Source organism: Lynx rufus, unplaced genomic scaffold (genome assembly GCF_022079265.1).
Source record: "Lynx rufus isolate CCGP_SWC_20201006 ecotype Redwood Valley unplaced genomic scaffold, mLynRuf1.p SCAF_24, whole genome shotgun sequence".
NCBI lineage: Eukaryota > Metazoa > Chordata > Mammalia > Carnivora > Felidae > Lynx > Lynx rufus.
Window position 1 is genome coordinate 3,636,943 of NW_025814839.1, and position 24,502 is coordinate 3,661,444.

Sequence of the window (24,502 nt, forward strand, 5' to 3'; positions counted from 1 at the left end):
AAAGGAGACAGGGGGGAGAAGTTAGAAGGTCAGGTTCAAGGTTTTTGCAGGTGTCTGAACAAGGAATGGTGGGGGATGAGTAACAATTGATTTGATTTGAACTCTGTTGTAGAGATCCAGCTGACCAAATGGGCAATCCATTAGTAATGTCTGCCACAGACGTGAGAGGTGACAGTGAGCACTTGAATGCTATATTTGCCATCTCTATAAGTCATTTTTAGGCTGGTGAAGGGAGCTAGAGAGGATGAAAGGGTCACTCAGAGATAGTAATCCATGGCTTTAGTAACAGCTACAGATATTCCAGGGAAATTTGAAGGAGAATATTCACTGACTGTCCTTGCAGACATTATGGGGAACTTAGGCATAAGATGTCATATTGTCTTAACTAGAGATTGTCCAGGGATCAGTAAAGCAAATGGGGCCTTCAAAAGACCGATATTAGACCAAATCCCTGTAGAGATGTGCAGAGGACCAACATGATTCCATAGAGACATACTCAAGGAGGTTCAAAGAGAAGAAGCTAGGCAGAAAGCCATCAGTGGAACCAGTTAATAGGAAAACAGGTTTTAATTATCTCAGGTGAAAACAGAGGATCAGAGACAATCCCCTCTTCTCTCCACCCTACAAATAGGAAGGACTCAGCAGTGTTGGTGGGGGGCAAGAAGATAAATAGCAAATAACCAACTGGAGGCCCCTTTGGGTTGTTTTCTCCTTCTCCTCTTCCCCTTCTCCCACCTCCTCCCCACTCCTCCTCTAAAGCTCTGTCTTCTCTTAAGATCAGACACTTGGCGGAAGTCAGTCATCATGTGATTTAGCAGGGTGAAAAGTCAGCTTGGCATTGGGCAAGGAACTGGATTTGGAGAGGGAAGAGCCACTTGAAAAGCCTGGAGCACCTACATGATGCTGCAAGACTGCAGTATGGGGAGCCCCGTGAATCCTGTTACAAAATATTTTTAAACCATTCAGAATAAGGGAAATTTGGTGAGATTATGATATTGAACAGGGCTCTATGTGCAATGTATAACTTTCTATTTTTAAAAAAGGTATGAGGACAGGCTTTGTGATTATAGTCCAGTCTCTTCAACATCCATTCCTAGGAAGAGTCTAGAAAAACTGTTAAACTATAGTCTCTGTCCTTGTGCCCTTGATTCTCACAGTTGGCTGTGTGGCTTCGGGAGCATCCAGCCCTAGACAAACTTAATTTCCTTCTTTGACACAGGCTGGCCATGAAGATAGAGGGTGCAGGAAATAGGACCCACATGAGGCCTCTACCCCAGCCCCTTCCCCTCAAGCCTGGAGCGAGTCATGCAGACCCCTGGCTCTCAAACCCAACTGATGTTTGGACCCCTTGCTCCTACCCAGAAAGGGGCTGACAGCACCCACCTGGGAACTCAGCCTGGCCTCTCGAGCCAGAATGCTGGGCCAGCTTGGAGAACCCCTGGAGTATCCTATTTTAAAATACTAATTTTCAAGGATACATTACTCTATAAGCAATATACACATCATCTTTTAAACTGAGACATTAAAGATGAGCATAGAGTGAATGGTAAATCTCCTCAACTTGTAGCCCCCTTTTGTCTGCTCCGCATTTATTTGTTTTTCCAGGACACTTTAACCATAGACAAGCATACAAGTATAGCCCCTTATTAAAATAGAAAAGAGATTAGGGGATTATTCCTTCCTTCCTTCAATACTTATAAAGTGCCTACTGTATGCTGGGTGCTGAGAATATAGCAATGAACAAAAGAAAAATGGTCTTTCAGGATATGAACAGTCTAGGAGAGGGCTGGGGGGAACTGATGAGAAGCATATAAACAAATAGAATAAAAGAATCACAAATTGTGGTCCTACAAAGCAAATCAACAACGTGCCATGGTGGAGCAGCAGGGGAAGGAGGTATTTAATGGATTATGAAATATAAGGAGTCTGCCATGGAAAGAGGTGTGTGTCTGGATGTGAGGTGTGTTTCGGTGTCTGGGTAGTGTAGGATGTATCTGGGTACGTGTGTTTTTATCTCTGTGTCTGGGTGTGTGCTTCTTTACCCCTGTGAATATCTGAGTGTCTGGGTTTGTGTGTGTGTCTGCATGTGCACATGTGTGTGGATCTTATCAGAGAGGGTTGTTCTGGGACTGAGAGCTCTTGTGACCAGTGGAGGTTGGAAGTGCAGGGGGAGAGCAGAGCTACACTTAGCTGTGCAGGCTCCTTAGCTACATGGGGGGGTCTGGGTTTTTGACTCAGTACCCACAGAACTGACAGAAGGCCATCCAAAAGCATTATTAGGGATCTCTCTGAAACAGTATTATGGGGGCAAGCACATGGCCTGGAGGAGGCTGGGTGGGGGTGGAGAATGGTTTGGGCTTCACTAAAAGTGGAGGTGATGGGGCTCACTGGTAGGTGATTTAATGTGGCAGAATGGAATGAATGGAAATGCCTCCCGGGCTCCTGGCCTGAGCATCTGGATGGATGTACCACCTTTTCCTGAGATGGGGAAGATGCTGGGAGAAAGAGTGAGGAGCAGACAGGAGCCCAGGGTTTCTTCTTGGCCATGGCAGATCTGAAATGGCCTCCCAGAGGGATGTCAGTTCTTCAGGGGGGTGGGCCATTGGAGCTCAGAGTCCTGTGGCCTGGAAGTGAGTCCTGGGCTGGGTCCTTAGAGGACCTGGCCATGTCCAAGGACCAGCTAGACCACCTTTCCCTGGCTCTGAGGCCCTGAGCAGAGCATCGAAGGCCCCCATCAGTTATGTTAGCACAGCCCTGGGGGGCACTGATGCAAGAAACCATTAGAGGGATGTCTGCTCTGGGGACCTGGCCCCAAACCTTAGCAGCAGGGAGCTGTTTGGAGCTGGGGTATTTGTGGGCCTGGGTCTCCCAGCATCAGAGCTATGGAACAGTAGATCACCTCCCCAGAGGCTGGGACAGGCTTCCCAGAGGCCAGTTTCTGTTACCCTTAGCTCAGAAAGTAAAGGTACATTGCATTGCTAAGATGATCATCTCTTGTGTGCCTTGGTTGAACGTAATCTTTAAAAGCTAGAGCTGATCCTTTCGTAGTTCTTAAGCATGATGATTGGGTGTTCACACTGTTATGTGACACGTGCCTCCCTCAAATCTTGTTAAGACCTTGTCCCATTACCCATCTGACATAAGAAAGAGAAAAAAGCTAAAGCTGCTGAGCATTTTACTGTGTCAGTCCTAACGACCCATAAGCTGAGTTGATCCTCACAATAACCCCTAAGGCAAGTTCTGCAATGATTCCCACTATACAGGTCAGGAAACTGAGGCTCAGCAAAGTCGTGGTTGCACAGCAGTGCGTAGACAGGATTTGAAACTAAGCCAGTGTAACCGCAAAGCCCGTTTTCTTAGTTTTCACATGCTGTGCCAAACGCTTGCTATAAGTTATCTCTTAAAGTCACAGGTACTCTTCAATGGGGTTACCATTGTACCCATTTTGCAGAGGGGGAAACTGAGGCTCAGAGAGAGGAAACACCTGGGTCAGGATCACACAGCTTTTAAGTGGCAGCACCAGAATTTGAACGCAAGAATATAAGAAACCCTGAACTTTCTTTTGAATATGGGACATGCCTCTGACTACCAACCCCTGCCTCCCTGTCTCTACTGGCAGTAAAGGTCTCTTATCCCCCCAGCCCAAAGTGTCCCAATGACCCACTGAGGGCAGGAGACAAGACTCCATACTTGGGGCTGCCTCAGCAACTTCCTAGGCAGGGCTTTACAAATTAATGAGAAACATCAGAGGTTCGTGGGCTCCTTAGATTATGATGGGACCTGGTAAGACCCCATCTCAAGAGAGGTGGGTTTATCACTGGAGTTCCTGCCTGGAGCCCTTGGTGGGCAGGGGCTGGCACTCATGTTGGACTTAAGTAGCGTTAAAGCCCCTACTTCTGGGACATGAAGTCTAAGCCAGCTCATGGGGGTTTGGGCCACTCTGTCCACTGGGAGACCCCAGTGATTCATTAGGACAGTTCTTTCCATCAGAGCATTGATGGGACAACGCTAAACAGCTCATGAGCAGTGGAGACCCTGCGTGGGATTCACCATTCACTTTAGCATTTATACTTCAGAAAATACGTGTGCACGCATGTGTGGGTGTGTTTCCAACCAGTAGTTGGAAAATCACACCCTGATTTAGAAAATCTACCTACTGAAGCTTCCAGAAGACCCTTGTTTGATTAGCAGAGCTGTTAAGAGTATGGGATTTGGGGTCATGCTACTGAATTCACAACCCAGCTCTGTTGCTTGCTGGCTGCCTGGCCTTGAGCTTGACTGCTCTTAACCTCTTCAGTTTTAGTTTTCCCACCTCAATGCATATTTGAAGGAACAAACGAGTGCCTAGAACTGACTCTGGTATAAGCTGTGCACTCAGTTTATGTTAGCTAAGTGCTACAATTGTTGCTATTGCAGTCTAAAATAAGTTTTTCTGGAAAGGGGCAGATAGTAAACACTTATGCTTTACAGGCCATGTGGTTTTTAACTACTAATCTCTGCCACTGTAACAGGAAAGCAATCATGGACAATATAATATGTACATGTGTAGATGTGGTTTCATCCCAATAAAACTTCCCTGTGACTTATGTATGAACATGGTGGGGAGAAAAGTCATTTTTCTTCTGGGAGAATGCAACCCTGGGAAAGCCAGACCTGGTGAGAAAGAAGAACACCTCAGAGGGAAGCAGGGCTAAGAGAGAGAAATCAAACCTTGTCAATATTGTTTGAGCTGCTGGATCTAGCCATGCCTGAAGCTACTCCTGCATTGTTCAGATAGGTGAGCAACAGTTTCCCTTTTATGCTTAAGCTACTTTGAGTTGGGATTCTGCTGCTTACAACCAAGAGTCCTAAATTATCTAAGCCTCTGCCCCAGTCGGGTATAACTACTTACCTGCTGGTATCTACTGACTCACTCCCACTCTTCCCTGCCAGGATCAAGTTCATGACACTACCCAAGAGCATCCTTTAGTCACAAATATATAACTTTCTTTTCCTGTGGGGGCTTAAATAGTTTCATTTTCAAGGTTACAAAATCCTTAGCAAGTAGGTGACTTCATTTCCATAAACTTTAGTCCTCTCCTGTAAAATGAAGTTAATCACTGGACCAGTGATTAGGGTGTGTTAAAAGGGTTAATATTTATAAATGCTTGGAACAGTCCCTTGTACCTACTAAGTACTACCTAAGTATCTGCTGTTGCTACTACCTGGAAACGGAGCTCACAGATTCTAGGCATTTTCCTGACAGATGAAGGAGACTGTCAGGCAGGGATTGGTCTTTTCATATTCCCAGCACCGGTGCAGGCCTGGTATTGAGTGGGCACTTGGTATTTGTTGAATAAGAGTTAGAACAAGACAAGGCAGTCATGGAGAGTGGAAGTGAGAGACCCGCATGGATTGCAGCAAACTCTGAGGTGTTTGTGATTAGGAGTCAAGCTATAATTGCTTCGGGGATTTATAAAACCTTGAGACACGGAGGAATGTTAGGGGACGCACAAGCAATTTAGGGATTTGAGTGTTTGGGATTTAGGCCTTAGCTACTTAAAGTGTGGTCCACCACGGACCAGTATCAGCATCACTTGAATGCCTGTTGAGAAAGGCAGGGACTCGGCCCCACACCGGACCTCTGCTATCAGAATCTGCACTTCGACAAGATCCTGGGTGATTCTTGTGTGCATTAAAGTTTGAGAAGTGGAGAGGACAGGCAGATGCTGCGGACGTGGTCCCTGTGTCTTGAGGGGCTGCTTATGGAGGTGAGGATGTGGGGCATGTGGGCCTGTCAGCTGTTTTGTTAGGAATGCGTGCTGGCCTCTGCCCTTTGGCACAGTGGGTCACACCTGCCCAGACACACTGCTGGCCCGGTAAGTGGACTCTGACGTTGCCGCACAGTGGTTTGAGAAAACTACCACCCAGCTTCACTTCTTAAAAGTAAAATGAAAGGTTCCTTGTCCTTCACTCAAACAGTCCCTGCTTTGTAGGCTTGCTAACTTTGTGCAAACAGTAACAGCAATCAGCGATATGTAGCTTGTGATATCATACATGTTGTGATTTCTTTTTCCTGATCCTCTTTTATCAACTTAATCCTGACGAAATGTGGATGACCTCTTAAAAATCTTCTAAAGGTGTCTGGCTGTCTGTGGTGGGGAGGTCATGGCGGGGGCCAGGTCAGGGTGGGCACGGTGGGTGTGACTGCAGGAGGATCCGCAGAACCAGAGCAGAGACACCTCACCAGGAAAGTGGCCTCCAGATTGAACAGAGGTGGGCACAGGTTTGAGGGGGAGGACAGACACTCACTATCACCCATCTTTACCAAAAAGTGAGTATTGTGCTAAACGAAGGTTGGGGACTGGGCCACGTGCAGAGAGCGAGCTTCGAAATCCACATGACCTGGGTCCAAATCATAGTGCTGCTGCAGCCTGCTGACTGTGTCATCTCAGGCAAGGAAGTTTGTGTCTCTGAGCCTTGCTATCCTTGTCTAGAAAATGGAGCTAAAATATCGCTGACCTCATAGGGGATGTAGAGTCAGTGAATGCAGTGGTGACCAGAGCTGGCTAATAAGAACCAGCTGTTCTTCCCAGTTCTAGGTGTAGGGTGACGTCACACTGGGAGCTAGAAGTTGACCATGGTAGAAGAATTTACACACGGAAATGGTACACATCAAAACTTCTCTTTTTTTTCCCCCAGAGAACTGGTTGTTAAGCATTTACCAGCACGCTACTTGTTAAATGACAAGTTGTATTTAAATTGCTATGCGCAATGCTTGGTAGTAGTGGTTATTACTATTATTAATTATAGAACCACAGGGCGCCTCCTTGGCTCAGTTAAGCATCTGCCTTTGGCTCAGGTCATGATCTCACAGCTCATGAGTTCGAGCCCCACATGGGGCTCTGTGCTGACAGCTCAGAGCCTGGAACCTGCTTCAGATTCTGTCTCTGTATGTCTCTGTTCCTCTCCTGCTTGCGCTCTCTCTCTCTCTCTGTCAAAAATAAACATTAAGAAATTTAATTATAGGACCCTAATATTATATAAATATTAGGGTGGTTTCATGATTGGACATTCCATGTGTTGACTCTGCATTTATTTTAACTGCTTGGAGGCCTTTTCTGCTAATCCTCTGGTCCCTAGCCCTATCTGGATAGCTGATATTATTAGTTAGCTGAGTTCCAGATAGATGAAGTATCTTACAGCTGCCCCAAATGAACATTTATTGAGCATGGACTAAATGCCAGGTGTTAAGAAAGCACTTTTCATATATGATCTCATTTAATCCCCCAACAACTCTGTGAGGCAGAAACTGTTATAAATCACACTGTGTAGGCACAGATGGGGCTCATAGAAGCTAGGTGACTTGCCCCAGGTTGCACAGCTGCTCAGTTGAAGGTGCTGGGCTTTGAACCCACGCATTTAACTCCGGAGGCTGTGATTTCACCAGGTAGATCCTAGAGGTTAAATGTGGAGGGGGCAGGTGCTTGGGTCGTTGGGATGTGGACCCTCCTTCTTGCTGGGAGGCTTTGGGGATGGGGGTGGGCAGGGTCAAGAAGTCCTGACTGTGTCCGCTTGGCTGATGGCAAACAGTCCGATTTTACTAGATGTGTGCAGGCCGGGTTCTGATTGGCAAGAGGATGTCTCTGTTGGAAGGGAATCTTGGCCACTTGCCTCTTGGCAGCAGGCTCTTGGCTACCACGTGGGCTGCCATGCTGAAGCAGTGAGAATTATTCGGCAACCTTGCCTGGGATAGTTTACAGTGGGCCGGGGGCTCTGCCAGTCTCTCAGACAGGCTGGCAGAGAGAGCAAGAAAGTGAGCGCTGCCACAGAGAAGCCCACACTCAGCTTCTTCGCTGTTCTTCTGCCCCTGTCTGTCTCCATCTCTTGCCATCCCTCAGCCTCTCCCTCTGCCAGGACTTAAGGAGCCAGTAGTACGACAGGTGGTTTGGCAGCAAGGGAAACGACGTCTCCTGTCCCCACAGGCCTGCATTCCCTCAGCTCTACTAAAACTTGAGGCCTTTTGCTTCCATGGCTCCCAGGTTGCCTGAAGATGAAGTTCAGACTCCTTGGTTTGGCTTGAAGACTTCTCATGGTATGACCCCTGCCTCCCGGTTCTTCATCATGCCTCCACAGGAGAGACTCAACTTCTTGTTTTTTCACAGTGTCTAGCCCAGAGCTCACTCAGAACATGTGGTTGAACTTGACTTACTTTGGGATTTGCATTCCTCGCCATGACTGTGTCTTAAGGCTGATTTTTCACATGCCAAGTGCTATGCAAGCTTCTAAATATTTTCTGTTCATATCTCATTGACTCATAACAACCTCACAGGTAGGCCCTGTTTTTTTCCCCCATTTTACAGAGTAGGAAACTGTGGCACTGAGAGATTTAAATTACATGACCAAGATCATCCAGCTAGGACATGGCAGTGATAGATTTGAACCCAAGTCAGTCCAGAGCTCAAGCAGGCTCCAGTGGGATTTTCCTTAAACCACTTTGTGAGAGCCTGTCACCAGTTCAGTGTCATCACCCCCATCCCCGGCGGCCTTGTCAGCACAACAGCCCGCTTTGCTGGCTCCTCACATCGCCCTAGCTCTGCTGTGTCTACACATCCTTGATGAATTAACCTTGGCAATGCCAGCCTTGCCTTGTCACACCAATAAAGTTAGTGCTTCAGAGAACTAGGTTGTGGAAGGTATAATGGACCCCTCTCTCTACCTGTCTCTTTTTTCCTGCAGATTCCAAGGTTTCTTGGATGTTTAGGAGAAGAGCCAGAATGTTCCTTATGGGAGTAGGGTGGGTGTGGAAACAGGAGAGACCCCCGCATTGGTTCCTTCTAAGGGAGACCTCCTCCTTTGGGGAGACCCAAATCTCATTCCATCTGTCGAGGGTGGCCTGTGTGACTCTGCTCACCAGGGGCTTGATTGTCTCAGCATGCCCCCACATTGCTCAACAACAGGACGACATTCCTGTACCAAGGCAGAGGGGAGTCGGATTGCGTTAGCAATTCTCCATCAGACTGTGTCATATTCGGATTGTATTGTATTAGGAGTTGTTTCCACTAATGTGATGAGAAAGTTGCTAATCTGAGAAGACTCCTGCATTGTATTAGGGAAAACAAATATTAATGTGATGCGATGGGAAGTGGCTAATAAGAAACTAAGTTGCTAATATGACACGATGGATCGGTGGGAGGAATTTGGGTCGGGTGCTTGAACTTTTCTGGAATGTGTGATGGGCAGGGCCAGAGGAGGGCAAAATGGCAGGAACTTCGTGTTACAGTCACTCAGAAGTAAGGCTCCATATCTGAGCCTCTTCCTCCCCCACCACACCCAGACCCTCACCCCTGTACTGTGTTGAATAGTGTCCCCCAAAAGTTCTCATCCATGCAGAACCTGAGAATATGACCTTATTTGAAAAGAGTCTCTCCAGATATAATAAGATGAGGTCATACCGCATCAGAGTGGGCCCTGAATCCAATGACTGGTGTGTGAGGAGAGGACACATAGGGCGAAGGCCCTGTGACTATGGAGGTAGAGATGGGAGCGGTGCAGCCCCAAGCCAAGCAAAGCCCAGGACAGCTGACCGCCACCAGAGGCTGGAAGGAGCCAGGAAGCCTCCTCCCCAAGAGCCTTCAGAGGGAGCACGGCCCTGCCAACAGCTGACTTTCAGACTCCCGGCCTCTAGAACTGTGAGAGAATAAATTTCTGTTGTTTTAAGGCCCCCATTGATGGTACTTTGTTATGGTGGCCTGAGGACACTAGCCCCAACCCCTTTCCCAATAACACCCTCAAAAAGGAGAGGCAGGTTCGGCAACATCCCTCTAACTCAGAGACAGCAAAGCAGCTTTGGGGGGGTTCCTCCAGCCCCAGGGCTGGCCTGGCTGCTTGACCAGACCCAGGGGCGAAGGCTTGCTATCTTTTTCTGCTTTGTTCTTTGCTTCAAGGAAAGAAGCCTCCTCGTTCGCAGGGCGGTTGGCATATGGGCTCCACAGCCTGCTTCGCGGCACGTTAATATGTGATTAAAGGGGTCTTAAAACACCCATTAGTCCCCCTCTGGTATCTAATAGCGCTTTTGGATTTAGAACAGAATATTATTTACTCATTAGCTGATAATAGATCCAGAGTACACGCCGTATATATGGGGACAATTATTAGAACGTGGGTCTGCACAGAAACCTGGTTCCGCTGCTGTGGCCGGTGGCAAGACAGCAGGGCCCAGAGGGCAGTGGGGTGAGGGGTGCAAAGTGACCCATGGGCCCTCCAAGGAAAATAGAGAGCCTGCTAGATAGAGGTTATCTGTGGTGGCTTGCTGCGGACGGAAGCAAATTCCAGGTACAGACGGTGGGGGGGCACTTGAATGCCTCAGTGGAAGGGGAGGGATTGGTGGTGGTTAGAATTTGAGGTAATCAGTTCCAAGAATTGGGGTGCCAACAATAGCAGGCCCCCACAGCGGTGAAGGATTGAACCTGAGCTTTGGGCCTACGCCTCCCAGGATGAGATTATTAGTCACATGGCAGCCACCCCCAGAATCACAGAAGTGGGGTGACGTGCCCAGGACACACAGCTGGTAAGTGGCTGCAGTGGAAGCAAACCCAGCTCTTCTGATGACCAGACCTGGGTTGTTTCCAACACTTCTTTGTACCCGCTGCAGAAACTTCTTGGTAATTCAAAGTTTCCCTGTCTCCAATGGAAAGAGGCACTTTAACACTGTTTCCTATAATGTTTTGTTTGTTGGAAAGGCGAAAATAGTGGCAGATTGTCCCTCTCCAGCGTTTGGGTCCTTGATCTACGGCCAAATGCACTAGAAAGGCTTGGGTGGAGGGAAACAGAATGGAAAGGAGTGTAAATGCCGTGGGAGTTGTTTGGGCATCTCCCAGGAAGCAAGAGGAGGCCCTGGGGAAGGATCAAGGAGTCACAAGATCAGGCCTGTGTCTGGGATCAGCAACTCTGGTGGAGGTCTGAAAATCAGTGGAGGAGGAGGGAAGAGGCAGGGAGAGGCCCGCAAGAGGTTTCACGGTAGCCCTGGTGAAGCCTCACGGGTCTGAACCAGCAGGTGGCAGTAGTATCAGAAGGAGGGAATGGATGCTGGGATACCCCCATCCATAGCGGACATCACAGGTCTCAGTGGCTGGTTTGACTTAGGGGTAAAGAAGATAGCAAAGTCAAGACAACCCCCCGTTTGATGGACAGAGTACAGTATGTGGGAAGGAAAGTCTCCAGTTTGATAAGCCTGATTTTCAGGTCATCGGTTTGTAGTGATTCTGTGAGCGAATGCATGAACCTCTTATGATGAAAGGCACAGCATAAGCCTGCAGTACAAGCACCAAAGATAGGACTGAGAAAGCACTGAAAAACCTTGCCTTTAACTCAGACTCGCCTAGGCTTTTCTCAGACACGCCAGATGGAAAGACAAGCCGGGCTTGTATGAAGGTGGAGAGGTCTCTCTCCAGCCCATTGCAAGCAGTTTGAGACTTTCTGCCTCCTGGTTTCCTGTGCAGGGGCAGGTAAGCCTCCACCCATGTCCCTGTTTTTCACAGGTGGCCAGGGGGGTTTATATTGAACACATACAGGAAAGGAGCAGGGTGCCCTCTCTGGTGAGTCGTTCCATCATGTGCCCACAGAGACACTGAAGAAGTCAGAGATGTTTCCAGCAAGGTCACAACTAGAGGCCAGACATAACCTATGTGTATTGCCCGAAGGAAGAATAGGGCTCCCTGATGAAAGCTTAGCAGGTCTCTCCCCACTTCCCTGGGAAGGAGCCAGAGAGAAAGCAGAGCTTGGCAAGTTTGTCCTTTGGTCCATCTTCTCTAGATGCGTGGGTCTACACCTCAGCTAGATAAATAACCAAATAAGTAAACCACTTCCCAGTGGGTGTGTGGCATATGCGTGAGTGTATGTGTGTTTGTGTCTGTATGTGTGTGTTTTAATAAAGCTCACCATGAGCCAGATATCAATTTCTGTCAGAGAGACGCAGAGCATCTGAACCAGAACTAAATAAAAATAAACATTAAACAATTATTGGAATTTAGGTTTATTTAAAAAATCAGCAGGGTTGAGGGAACAAGCCACCCATTAGCGAGGCAGAACTATCGGGCCTTTTAACAACCCGCTGGTTCTTGGCTGCCAGGGAGATTTGGGCTGTACAAGCTGTGGAAACTCCGGATCCTATTGATTAAAGATGATGCGGTAACAGGCCAATTATATCGTCGTGGCTGCTTGCAGTGCTGGCCGACGCTGGCTACCCATTTGTCTTTACAGAAACGGCTTTGTTTGGGGGGCTCTGGGAGGGCAGTTCAGTGTCCCCATCCTGAGCAAAGTATTCTTCCTCCTCTGGTCCCTGCAGTTGGTAGAGGCTCCAATGCCCGAGCTCTCCCGGATTCTTGCATTTTTCTCCTCCCTGTCCCCTCCACAGACATCCATAGTTCATAAGGAACCTGTGTCTTGTCAACCAAATCAATGCAAATAACCGGTGAGCGTTTCTCGACTTTTCAGTAATAATTGATCTTCCCAGAACTGATAGCATTTGGAAAACATAAGTAAGGAGAGCAGCAGCGAGCCAGATGTCCACGTTAAGAGAATATAATTGCTCTGAGTTATAGGAAAGGAAGTGATTTCCCTTCTAGCTTTAGCTCCAAGAGAGCAGAACAAACTGCCATGGAGCATCAAGAAACTTAACAGGAACCCATGGGGGAGGGGAAGGAAAAAAAAAAAAAAAGAGGTTAGAGTGGGAGAGAGCCAAAGCATAAGAGACTGTTAAAAACTGAGAACAAACTGAGGGTTGATGGGGGGTGGGAGGGAGGGGAAGGTGGGTGATGGGTATTGAGGAGGGCACCTTTTGGGATGAGCACTGGGTGTTGTATGGAAACCAATTTGTCAATAAATTTCATATATATATAAAAAAAATAAAATAAAATAGAAAAAAAAAAAAAAAGAAGCTTCCAGTAAACTCAGGGCTTCATACAGACTCTGTCTCTCAGCCTGTAGATTCAGACGACTGTGGGACAGGGATCTTCCAAGCTGACAGGCAGATTTCCTGCTTGCAATTTTGTCAGTCTCTGGGTTTTTATTTGGAAGCTTTCTGCACAGTCACTGTTGGGGAAGGAGAGAGAGGTTTGCTGCTCTTCCAGGGGGTGGGCCAGTTTAGCCACTGTGCTGTTCATCCACCGGATGGGAATCTCCTCTCTGCTGGTTTGCCTTCCCCCCCTCCCCCGCCTTCTTTCTAATTTGATGGTCATTTCCAGGCACTGCTGTAATTGGTCCCTGACTCGACTGGAGTGATATTTAGAAGGTCAGACGTCAGATGGGGTTGGGGGTATTCTATGGATTGGTGGATGGCGAATAGGATTCCCAGGGTTGTTTTCTTTATGAACGTCTATCATTCTTCCGGGACGCCTTCATTTGTTCTCCATGCACTTACTTATCTGTTCATCCAACACATAGCTACTGAGCACTTGCTCTCTGCCAGGCACAATTACTTGCTGGGGCACATTGGTACCTGCCCTCATGGAGGAAGCTTCTAGTCTAGCTATGAAGAGACACAGACGTGAAACAATTAATTATTACATCATAATTGCAGTAGTGCTTCATAGAAATAAGGAGCAGGGAGTGGGGACCCATGACAGTAAGAACCTGACCTTATCTTGGGGGTGCATTAGGAAGTAATGCCTAAGCTGAACCTTGACACAGGGGGTAGGACTGACCTAGGCCAGTGGTTCTCAGACTTGAGTGTGCATCAGAATCAGCCGGAGGAGGACTGGTTGAAAAGATTGCTGGGCATCACCCCCAGAGTTTCTGATTTATCAGGTCTGGAGCTGGTCTAAGAATTTACATTTCTAATAAGGTCCCAGGTGACACTGCTGCTGCTGTTGTCTAAGGACCACACTTTGGGAACCACCAAAGTAGGCAAAAGACTGGAAGGAGAGGGCGTCCAGGTAGTGGGAATTGTGGAAGCAAAGGCCATATAGTTGGCTTGGCACTTTCCAGGCCCAGAATAAGGGGCAGAATGGTAGGAGCAAAGTAAAGAGGACTGTGGAGAGATGTGCTAGAGGAAAGCATAGGGTCCTGGCCCCATAGGGCTTGCAGGCTGACCTGGAAAGTTTGGATTTTATCTGAAATTGGACGGGAAGCCTGGGCAGGTTTTAAGCAGGAAAGTGCCAGCATCCAGTTTGTATCTTGAAATCCTCTCTCTGGCTGCCAAGGCAGGAAGGGGATGGTGGAAGAGTGGCTTGCATGAAGCCAGGGAACCTCACGAAGAGGCTATGCAGGTATCCAGCTGGGAATTGGAGGTCGCTAGACCCGCTGGTGTCACTGGGCATGGAAAGCATGGACATGTCTGAGAGTGTTTGAGTCCAGGCATCCCCTTCCTGGAAAGCCTTCCTGATCAGTTTGAATCCACCCATCAATCCCTGAAACCTGATTTCTTACCTGAAGAAGTCATATGTTGACACTGACCTTATCAGTTCCTTGAGGGCAGGTCTGTGTGTGTCATATCTGCTCACACACTGAGGCATGGTTGGATAACAACAAATACCTTATCATAATTTGCAGGTCATGAACATTTGTTTACCAGCTAGGTCACATCTGTTACCTCATTGGATTTTCCAAATACCCTGAGCAAAAGGTGGAATTGAACCCATTTTTCTTTTTTTTTTTTTTTTTTAAATTTATTTTTGAGACAGAGAGACAGAGCATGAACGGGGGAGGGGCAGAGAGAGAGGGAGACACAGAATCGGAAGCAGGCTCTGAGCCGGCAGCCCAGAGCCCGACGCGGGGCTCGAACTCACAGACCACAAGATCGTGACCTGAGCTGAAGCCGGACGCCCAACCGACTGAGCCACCCAGGCGCCCCTGAACCCATTTTTCAAATGAGGCAAATTGAGGTTCAAGAAGGACAGGAGATGCTCCCAAGCTCACCCAGCTGAACTGAAAGAAAGGCAAGATTCTCACTCAGGCCCAGAGTGCCCTCTGGTGAACAGACTAAAGGAGCCATGACACCTCAACCTTTAGACAGTCACCAAATTTCCCTTAGTAAGTATCAAGGGCCTTACTCAAGGTGACAGGGCCAGTCCACCAGAAATATTAAATAGGTATAGAAGAAATTGGCATTTTTTTTGGAAATAAAAAATGGTCAAATAGTTTCCTATAGTTCAACCTAAAACAAAGCATGCAGGGGAAATGTTGCATTTCTAGAAAATTCTGCTGCAGCATGAAGGATAGGAGTTGCAACGTAGTCTAAATTGTCTCTGAAAGCAGCTTCCCACACACACGGAAGCTGATGAGGGGGCCGTACAGGGATGCAGCATCTTAGAATCAGTCTATAATGCAATCAATTTTGTATATCCCTGGTGAAACAGCAACATTTATTTAACGTCTTTTATAGAGCAGCTGAGTTTTATCACAAATCACATTCCATTTCTATTCAGCTGGGACTCCTTGAAGGCTAAAATGCACTTACTTTTCTCGGAGGAAATTTACCAATTCCTCAATAAAGACCCATTTGCCTCTGTATGTAAAATTGACACATTTATTGAATATTAAACATTTAAGGTTTTTTACCCAGCTCCCCCACCCCCTCACCCGCACCTTTTTCCACTTTTCCACAAAGCTTCCCAGTCATTAGGGAGTTCCTCAAAGTGGCAAGAAATGGGTATTTTCGTGCAGAAATGGCTGACATTTAAATTTGGGTCATTCTTATCAGTGGGAAATGGTCAAGTTATGTCATAAATGTATAGGGCGACATCCAGTGCCTCGGAGCAGCCCCTTTAAGCCCTGTGCTTTTCCCCGTCATTGTGGCTGGCTTGGTAGCCTTGGTCACGCAGCAGTACTGTGTTGAGTTTGCGACAAAAGTTTTTTTGTCCATACTTGTAACGTTTGCAGAAGGCAGGGGCAGCCTCCCTGACAATAAATTGTGCTAATTAGCATGAGGGCCTATTAATAAAGCGAGTTTTCTTTCATCCATGTTCCTGAATGGTCGGGGACATCAATTAAAGTGTGCGCTTGGGACAATGTCTTTTCACTGCCGGTTGCAGTGTTTTTGTTTAAAAAAATAAGCAGGGGGCTGGGCCATTTAGGGAACTTGTTTTTGTGTCCTTAACATGGGAGAGGGCTGAACTGTTGAACTTAGGTCTCAAATGCTGGGTCCAGATTTTCTGACTGATTCTAAATCAAGGCAGTGATAAGTCGGGTGGGTCCTTGGCCCTGGGGTTGGGGCTGTGCTTTCAGAGTGAAAGGAGAATTGTTGTATTTGAGGAGTATCTTCCAAATGAGGTTTAAAACCCGCCAGACACAGGTTTTCAACTGGTAACTTGCCCTCTTACCAGCTTTGTGAGCTCAGACAGGTGATTTACCTCTTTCCACCTCAGGCAGCGTTAAATGAGATAATCCATGGAAGGTTCCAGAAGGAACCTCAAACTTCATTGCTGTCCTGGGAACTTTATCCGGTGTCAGGTTTGTATGGAAAAAGAAGGGTCATTGCATCCAGCTCCCTGTTCTAGGCTTGATTTCCCTTCCACCGAGCCCAGCAGTTAACCATTTACGCGGGGAATCCTTTAAGGACTGGGAACTCACTTATCGCTATCAGGGCTGTCTTCCTTACGGTGACCTGAAACCTGCTTGTGTGTAACTTCCTCTGCCCATAGGGGTCTGAGCTCCTCTCCTGTTTTTCAAATATGTAAAGGTGCCCCTTCTCTGAGTCTTCTGTTCTCCAGGGTAAATTTCCCCCCAGCTCTGGGTGTCTCAACCTCACACACGACCGACATTTTGGACCATATAATTCCTTGTTATGGGCTGTTCTTTGCATTGTTAGATGGTTAGCAACGCCACTGGCCTCTACCAGCTAGATGCCAGCAGTAGCACCCTCCAGTGTCATGACAGTGCAGAAGTATCTCTACACCTTGCCAGATGTGCCCTGGAGGCCAAAATCACCCCCCCCCACCCACCCACACACACACAAACACATTGAGAAGCATTGTTCTAGAGTTTCTGGTTCTCCCCATCCTGGATGCCTGCTAAAGGCATGACACCTCACCTAGGAGGCTTTCACATCCTTACGTTGGAATCCCCTCTGGCATGTCAGCATTCCTGTGGTTTCTGCCTCTGAAATGTTTTTGGTGCCGCTGGGAGCAGAGCCCACTTTTGCCTGGCACAAGCTGAAGCTGAAAACCCAAAAGCAAACATCAGGAGAAACCAAAATAAAATCACGCATTTTTTTTTTTTTTTTTTTTTTTTTTTTTTTTTTTTTTTTTTTTTGTCTGCAGCTGTCTCTGCAAAAGGCACATACCACCAGGACTGGAGGGTGACTGGGCCTTCCTTGTTAGAACCTCTCTTTTGAGAACAGGAATGATAAGGTCTGAATGTATCCCATAACTTTGATCTGAACGGGCAGAGCCACCTTTTCAGAACAGAAGGTCAGTGAAGGTTTCTCACTGCAGCTGGTTCCAGGTCTGGGTTAGCATTCTGGCTTTGCCACTGACTGACTACACCTTGGAACCTCAGTTTCCTCATCTGTATAATGAATGGGTATAAAAGCAACACTGTCTCAAAGGGTTGTTGCCACGATTCAAAGAATTGACTCATGTGAAGTGTCCAGTGAATAGTAATCAACCAATAAATAAGAGCTACTATTTTGTGTTATTGCTGTTGTTTGCAAATAAGAAACACACATCCAAGGAATGAGAATAATTCACTTAAAGTCAACTGGCAGGTCAGTGTGAAAACATTGGGTTGAGCGTCTTTTTTCTGAAAACTCCAGGATTTTTTGCAAAGTCTGTCTGTGCATACGAGGAGATTCGAAGATGATCCATTTTATGTGATTCTCACCCCATTAACAGCCCGCGGTTTTGCCAGAATATCCTCTTTTCACTTTCATTTTAAAAACCAGCCAGTGTAATAAATCTTGCCCCGAAATCTCAGCAGCACATCTTGGCTGGAGTGTATGATAAATCTAATATACTGTGGCCTCTTTGTATGAGATACCCCTTCACAAATCTGTATTTTTGGCGGACAGCCCCATGGTCTGGCAGGATTATGATTTGCTCTTGGTTTGACAAGTCCAGCCCTCTGACTGGGTCATCTTTGTTTCACAACTTCCATGGCTCCAGCGTGGACCCATGACCCCATCCCCTCTCTGTAACCTTTCCTTCCTTCCTTCCTTCCTTCCTTCCTCTCCCTCTCTTGCTCTCCTTCTCTCTCTTTCCTACAAAACCACAGATTTAGCTACCCACCCCTGTCCCCACGTTTCAAACAGGGAACATACTTAGAACTAGATCTGAATTTGAAGAGTACACATCTGGAAAGGGAAAAGGACACTGGAAATTCAACATGTACCTGGATTCTTTTCATGGGGAGTTGGAGCACCCCATGGTTCTGCCACATGGTTCTGCCACATGTGGACCATGTTGCCTTGAGGGACACTGAAAAGGCAGGGGTCCCCACTTTGATCATTCAACATTTCTTTTTTTTTTTTTTTTTTTTAATGGGGTATTTAACACACGATTTTTTTTTTTTTCAACGTTTATTTATTTTTGGGACAGAGAGAGACAGAGCATGAACGGGGGAGGGGCAGAGAGAGAGGGAGACACAGAATCGGAAACAGGCTCCAGGCTCTGAGCCATCAGCCCAGAGCCTGACGCGGGGCTCGAACTCACGGACCGCGAGATCGTGACCTGGCTGAAGTCGGACGCCCAACCGACTGCGCCACCCAGGCGCCCCTCATTCAACATTTCTTAAGTGCCTACTCTGTGGCTGGGTATACAAAGGTGAATAGAGTTGGGTACAATGGGAGAAGTAGACGTTTATGATATGGTTACCTTGTAACAAAGTCAAATTATTTATGCCTGTGCTGAGGGTTCTGACTGGGAAATGCAGGGGCTCTGGAGCCCCAGCAGAACATTCCTGAAGAAGTAGCATCTTGGAAATGGTGGGCATTTACCAGGCTCAGGAAAGAGCTCAGGCTCTGAGGCAGGGAAGGACACAAGGAGATCAGTGGTCACTGCAGGGAGACTGAGAGGGAAGCTGGGCAAAGCCTGTGCAGGAAGTTTCTCTGACTGCCTAGTAATAGTGGAACCTGGGAGCCTTGTGAGGACCTGTGAACTCCCCTCGTCTCCTCCCCTCCTGGCAAGGCCCCTGGGAGGCCAGGAAATAGCCCCCAAAGACTTCAAGGACTGTGGAATGTATGTTAGTCCTAGCTCCACCCCTACTGATCTGCTTAAATCACTTTCTCTCTCTGAGCCTCAGTTTCCTCATCTATAAAATGGTAGTAATAACAATAAGCCCTCCTCCCTGGACAGGTGTTACAAAGATAAATCAAGAGAATGCATATAAGGTGCACAGATCAGAGATCAGTTTCTGGCATTAAATAAGTACCCAAGAGGGGTGCCTGGGTGGCTCAGTCAGTTAAGCATTCGACCGTTGATTTCAGCTTAGGTCATGATCTCACTGTTTGTGGTTTTAAGCTCCGCATCAGGCTCTGTGCTGACAGTATGGAGCCTCTTGGGATCCTCTCTCTCTCTCTCTCTCTCTCTCTCTCTCTCTCTGCCCCTCCCCTACTCTCTAAAATAAAATAAAATAAAATAAAATAAAATAGGACCCAAGAAATGTTAATGATTAATTCTGTTTACTAGCATTGTGACTTGGGAAGACTAAGTTTATCTCTTTGGGTCTCAGTTTCCTAATCTGCAAAATGGGGATGATAATTATACAACTGGAATAAATGAGTTTGAACAGTGACTGGCGTAGAATTTGGGCTATTAGCATTGGCTGTTACCACTGCTACTATTACTGTTGTTGTTGTTGTTGTTCTTGTTGTTGTTACTATTCTATTTCTTGTAGCTTCACATATCATGTGGTTGATCTTCAGGGGGCCCGTGGTTTTTATCCTTGTTCTGAATGCCACCATGTTAGACATGTCTCCCCAACTGTTCCCCTCCACCATGTGCTCCACCTTCCAGACCCTCTCATGTGCCCCACTGCATCCCACACAGAATTCCAGCCCCACAGCCTGCCACCCACTGGCCCAGCTGTCTCATGACCCTCTTGAGTCAGTGTTCTCCCTCCTCTTGGACACTGAGCTCATCCAAATCAGAAGGATCCTAAGGGACCCTTGTGATCACTCATTGAAGAGGACCTTTTCTGCACCACAGCAGACCCCAGAGATGGGTATCATCAGCCCCACTTGGCAGGTGGGGAAACTGCGGCACAGAGGGGAACCATCATGCTCTCAGTCTTTCTGGTACTTGCAGGCTGCTCGCCACTGCAGAAGCATGCACTCCCCTCCTTTCCCCTCCTCTGCTTTCACAGAGGCCAAAATGCCGTCTTCCAATACATCTCTCCTCGGGCTCATGACAAGAACAGATCTTTTTAAAGAGATAGAAACAAATTTTGCAGATCCTTGAGAGTTGATTCTCTCATCCCTGGAGTCTGCAGACCTCTGCCAAAGAAGCCTTGACATGTGGCATTCAAATCTGGGCCATGAGATGATCTTCCAGCTGCCAGCTATCTCTGAAGAAGAGAATCTGGGCCTTCACCACAGACCAAGTTATAATTTCTTTGGATTAGTGTCAACATGGAAGAGCAAAAGGAATAGTCCAAGGGACCCCAGTTTGAAAAAATGCTGCATTTGGCTGGCATATTCCAGAACTTTCTTCATCTCTGTCTTGCAGGATCCAGAACAAAGGTCTGGTGGAATGGAGGCCTCCCAGGCCTCCCCTTTCTTGGACCTCTCAGCCCTTACATGGCTGGGTTCTGGGAAAAACAGTCCTCACCCAGCCTTCCTGGGCACTGGGGCCACCTCGTCTCCTTGAAGTGAGAAGGCCAGTGGGCGAGGCTCTTCCGTGTTATTGAGGGAAGAAATACAGCCCAGAACCCTTTCTGTAAAAGTAACCTCCCGGCTCCTCCTTTATGGGTGAGGCAAAGTGCTTAAAATGCTTAGGGGGAATAAACAGCTTTTAATGAAGTTACATTGCCACATAATGGGCATCATAAAATTGCCTTCATACTGCAGGGTCCCAGGATGGCATTTATTATCGACTGTGCCGGAACAGCCTTTGCAGAGCTCCGGTAGCTGCAGAGAGAAGACTGCAAAAGTCTCCTTAAATTACCTGATTGAAATAACCGGCGGAATATTCCGTGGGGCCGCCGCGTGCCAGGGAAGCCGCCTTTGGGGTGGTCTGTCAGAGGCGGTTTGCGCATTCTGAAGAACACAGGAGTTTCATTGCAGCAAAACAGATGTTCATCTTGTTTCTCCATCGGCTGTTTGATGAGAAATTTATTGCTCTTCCGCTGGGCAGGAGCCCCTCTCGGCTGTGGAGTCTATTAGGCAAGCCAGCAGCTGGCGGGAAGCCAAGGTGAGGCTGTTTTGATGAAACCCATGAAAAGCCTTGGCTTGGAGGCGCCGGTAATAATGCACTGGCTAGACTCTCCTGATTGGGCCATTGATTGGCCTGATTTGATTTATTGATCAATACCCTCAAATTTGGCGTCTGAGAAGCTGCACTAATCTTTAACTGTTGTGAACATCTCTACCTGCTGGAGAATTAGACCCTGATAAGGAATGTATGAAAGGAATCGGGGCTTATCTTAATCACACACCGGGCCCCAGCACTGCCCGCGCCGGCAAGGGCCCCAGTGCACCGCGCCCCATCGCCAGGCAGGCTGGCGCAGATCTATAAATTGATGGAATTCAAAGCCTCCAGCATCGATTACCGTTATAACAAACAGTGGTGCACAGAATGTCTGATTATTTTTAGACAAAGATTCTGTTCTCTCAGCAGCAATTTTGCTGAGGCTGTCACTGTGTCAGATGTCTACTGTTGATTGCAATTAGATGCAATACAAAAAAAAATTAAACTATCTGTATCCTTAGTCTTATTTCCAGTTATTAAATCTCTCTCTTTGTTTGCCGTTTCCTCATGATATCTACAGCTGGATGAAATATTTGGTTGGCAGGAGAAATCCTTGTAATTCAGCGGGGGTGCAGTGGCCCGCCGGCTCATTGGATTATCTCTGATGGGGTGCACATAATCTCAGGGGGAGGGAAGTTGAGTGTGTGTGTGTGTCGGGTGTTATATCTGTTTAAAAGTGTGCAGTGTGAAGGCTTGATGCAAAAAAAACGTTTCAGGGCAGGGTGGGGTATAAAAAGCAATCTCCAAAGCTCTCCAGAATGCCTGTATTTTTAGTTCTCCTTGTTTCATTCCACATCAGGCAGGTCCTAACCAGGGATGCATCCCCATTGATGAGTGGGGAGGGAGGGAAGGTTATCCAAGCAACCGAGCTCAAAGGTTGGCGCCACTTGAAATAATTAATTCCTCCAAACAGAGACCGCACTTGGGACCCCTTCCGCACTCAATCATACCTGAAGAGCAGGCTCCAGGTAATTGTGGGTATGAACAAATTAGGCATTCCCTTTTACATGCAGCGCAGCGGCCAGCATCCTGGCGTTGGGCACGTGCATCCATCATCTTGGCGCTCTCCAGTTGATCTCTCATCTCAGAGCCATTAGCTCCAGCGTCCTTGATGGTGGAACAGCTGTAAACCTGAGACCATCGTGGAGTGGCTGAGTCTGACGATTCGTTATTTGATGGGATGGGGAAAAAGGCTCAGGCGCCAGTGCCAAGGCCTCCCAGTTCCCAGAAGCCAGTTCTGCTTGGAATTGGCAGCTGCCAGCTAATGTTAGAAAGTTCATAGTGGAGGATGGTCTAAGCTCCCTGAGGGCAGGGCAGAGGTCGGTAATAGGCAGAATAACACCTGCCCCAGATCCTATGCCAAGCACTTCCTTCTAGATGCACCTTTCTCCTTCAAGCTGCCCGATTACCTTAGGAAGTTGGTAATAACTATACCTGTTAATAGATGCAGAAACTGAGGCTCCCAGGCAGTGAGTGGCTTCCCCAAGATTACAGAGCTAAGAAGTGGCGAGGCTGAAAGTCAAGTTCAGGTTGGTTTCTGGAGTCTTGGCTCTCAGCCTCAGTGGAGAATATTCAATAAATATCTGTTGAATGAATGAATGAATGAATGAATGAATGAATGAATTATGCATGTACCTCCAGTGGGGACTCCACTGGGCACTTGGATAGCCAAGGAGGGCAGGCCATCTTTCCAGGGGAGAAAGAAGAAACCAGAACTATAGAAATTTCAATGATCTCCATGGGGAGACCTGGTGTTTGGGCTTCCAGGACTCCTAGGAACAGCTTCTGCTTTATCCTTATGGGCACAGAATTGTGCCCAGGCTCCAATTCCTTCAGTTAGAGGAACAAGTTTGAGGTCACCAGGAAGCTTCCATGCAAAGAAATCTCAGGGCTGAGAGGTCCATCAGTAGGAAGGGGCAATAATGGGTCTCGGAGGCAGGGAGAGCTCATTGATCACCTGGCTGGGAGCCAGTCAACCTCTGACCAGGATAACACACTGGTTAAGAGCTTGAACCCTGAAGTCAGGTAGACCTTGGTTCAAAGCCCAGCATCATCACATTCTTAGCTCTATGTGACCTTGGGCAAGCAATTGAACCTCTCTGGGCTGCACTTTCCCAATCCTCAAATAGGGCTGATAATAAGACCTCGCTATCCAGGTGACTGTAAGGATGAAGTGAGGTAATACATGTCAGCCCAGACAGTGTGCCTGGCACATGCTGTTTGATGGCAATGACCATCAGTCTAAGGCATTCAGAAACACCCAGCAGCCACCATGGGCATTTGTGACCAACAAGCTCATTTGGCTCAAGAAGAATTCCAGGCCAAGGAAAGAGGTGTCAAGTAACTTCTCTGAAATCACAGAGCAAGTCCATGGCACATTCAGCATCTTCCTTGTCACCTATTCACCCTCTTCTGGACATATTCCCATTGTGCATGCCCCTCCCCTTTTTCCCTTTCACATCCCTGCTGCCCCGACACTCTGATAAAAGTGTGCCTAGTAGTCTCGGCATAGTTGTGGGGACAGGCAGTCCTTCGTGGTTGGTGGGAGAGACAATTAATGCGGTGCCATTGGAGGGCAGGCTGGCAGCCTCTATCACATTTACAAATGTGTCTGCCCTGTGACCTGGCCCTTCTCTATCTGAGAAATTACCCTCTGACATAACCCACACAGGGGCACCAAGATGAATGTCTTCATACGTTGGTGCAGTGTGGCATGGGTAGTAATAGCTAGAGCCCAGAAATAACCTAAGTGTCCATGAGTGAGGGACCAGCTGCATAAAATAAGGCACCTCCACACAGAGTACTCTGTGGCTGTAAAAACGAAGCCAGATGCTCTTTATGTACTGATGAAAGGAGCAGGCAAGATAAATTCAGTGAAAATGGCAAGTTGCAGAACATGGTACGTAGCATGCTGTATCTGAGTAAAACAAAAGAAGAGAAAGGTTATTCTTGCTTGTGTGCTTGAATATGAATAGAATATCTTTGAAAGGACACAGAATGATGGTGGGCACCTCTGATAGAACAGATAGAACACTGTTGAATATTAAACCTTTCTGTGCTGTTGCAGGTTTTATCATATGCAAAGATTACTTTAGCAGGGTGAAAATTTCCCTACTTAAAGA

General features: G+C 47.4%; 1 protein-coding gene and 1 non-coding gene across 2 annotated transcripts in view; both read left to right on the top strand.

The window, feature by feature from the left end:
* Positions 1–24,502, top strand: part of CUX2 (cut like homeobox 2) — a 263,190-nt gene that overhangs the window by 108,221 nt on the left and 130,467 nt on the right.
* LOC124518568 (small nucleolar RNA U13) lies at positions 3,037–3,140 on the top strand. Its single transcript, XR_006963696.1, has one exon. It is a non-coding gene; the product is annotated as a small nucleolar RNA U13 (small nucleolar RNA).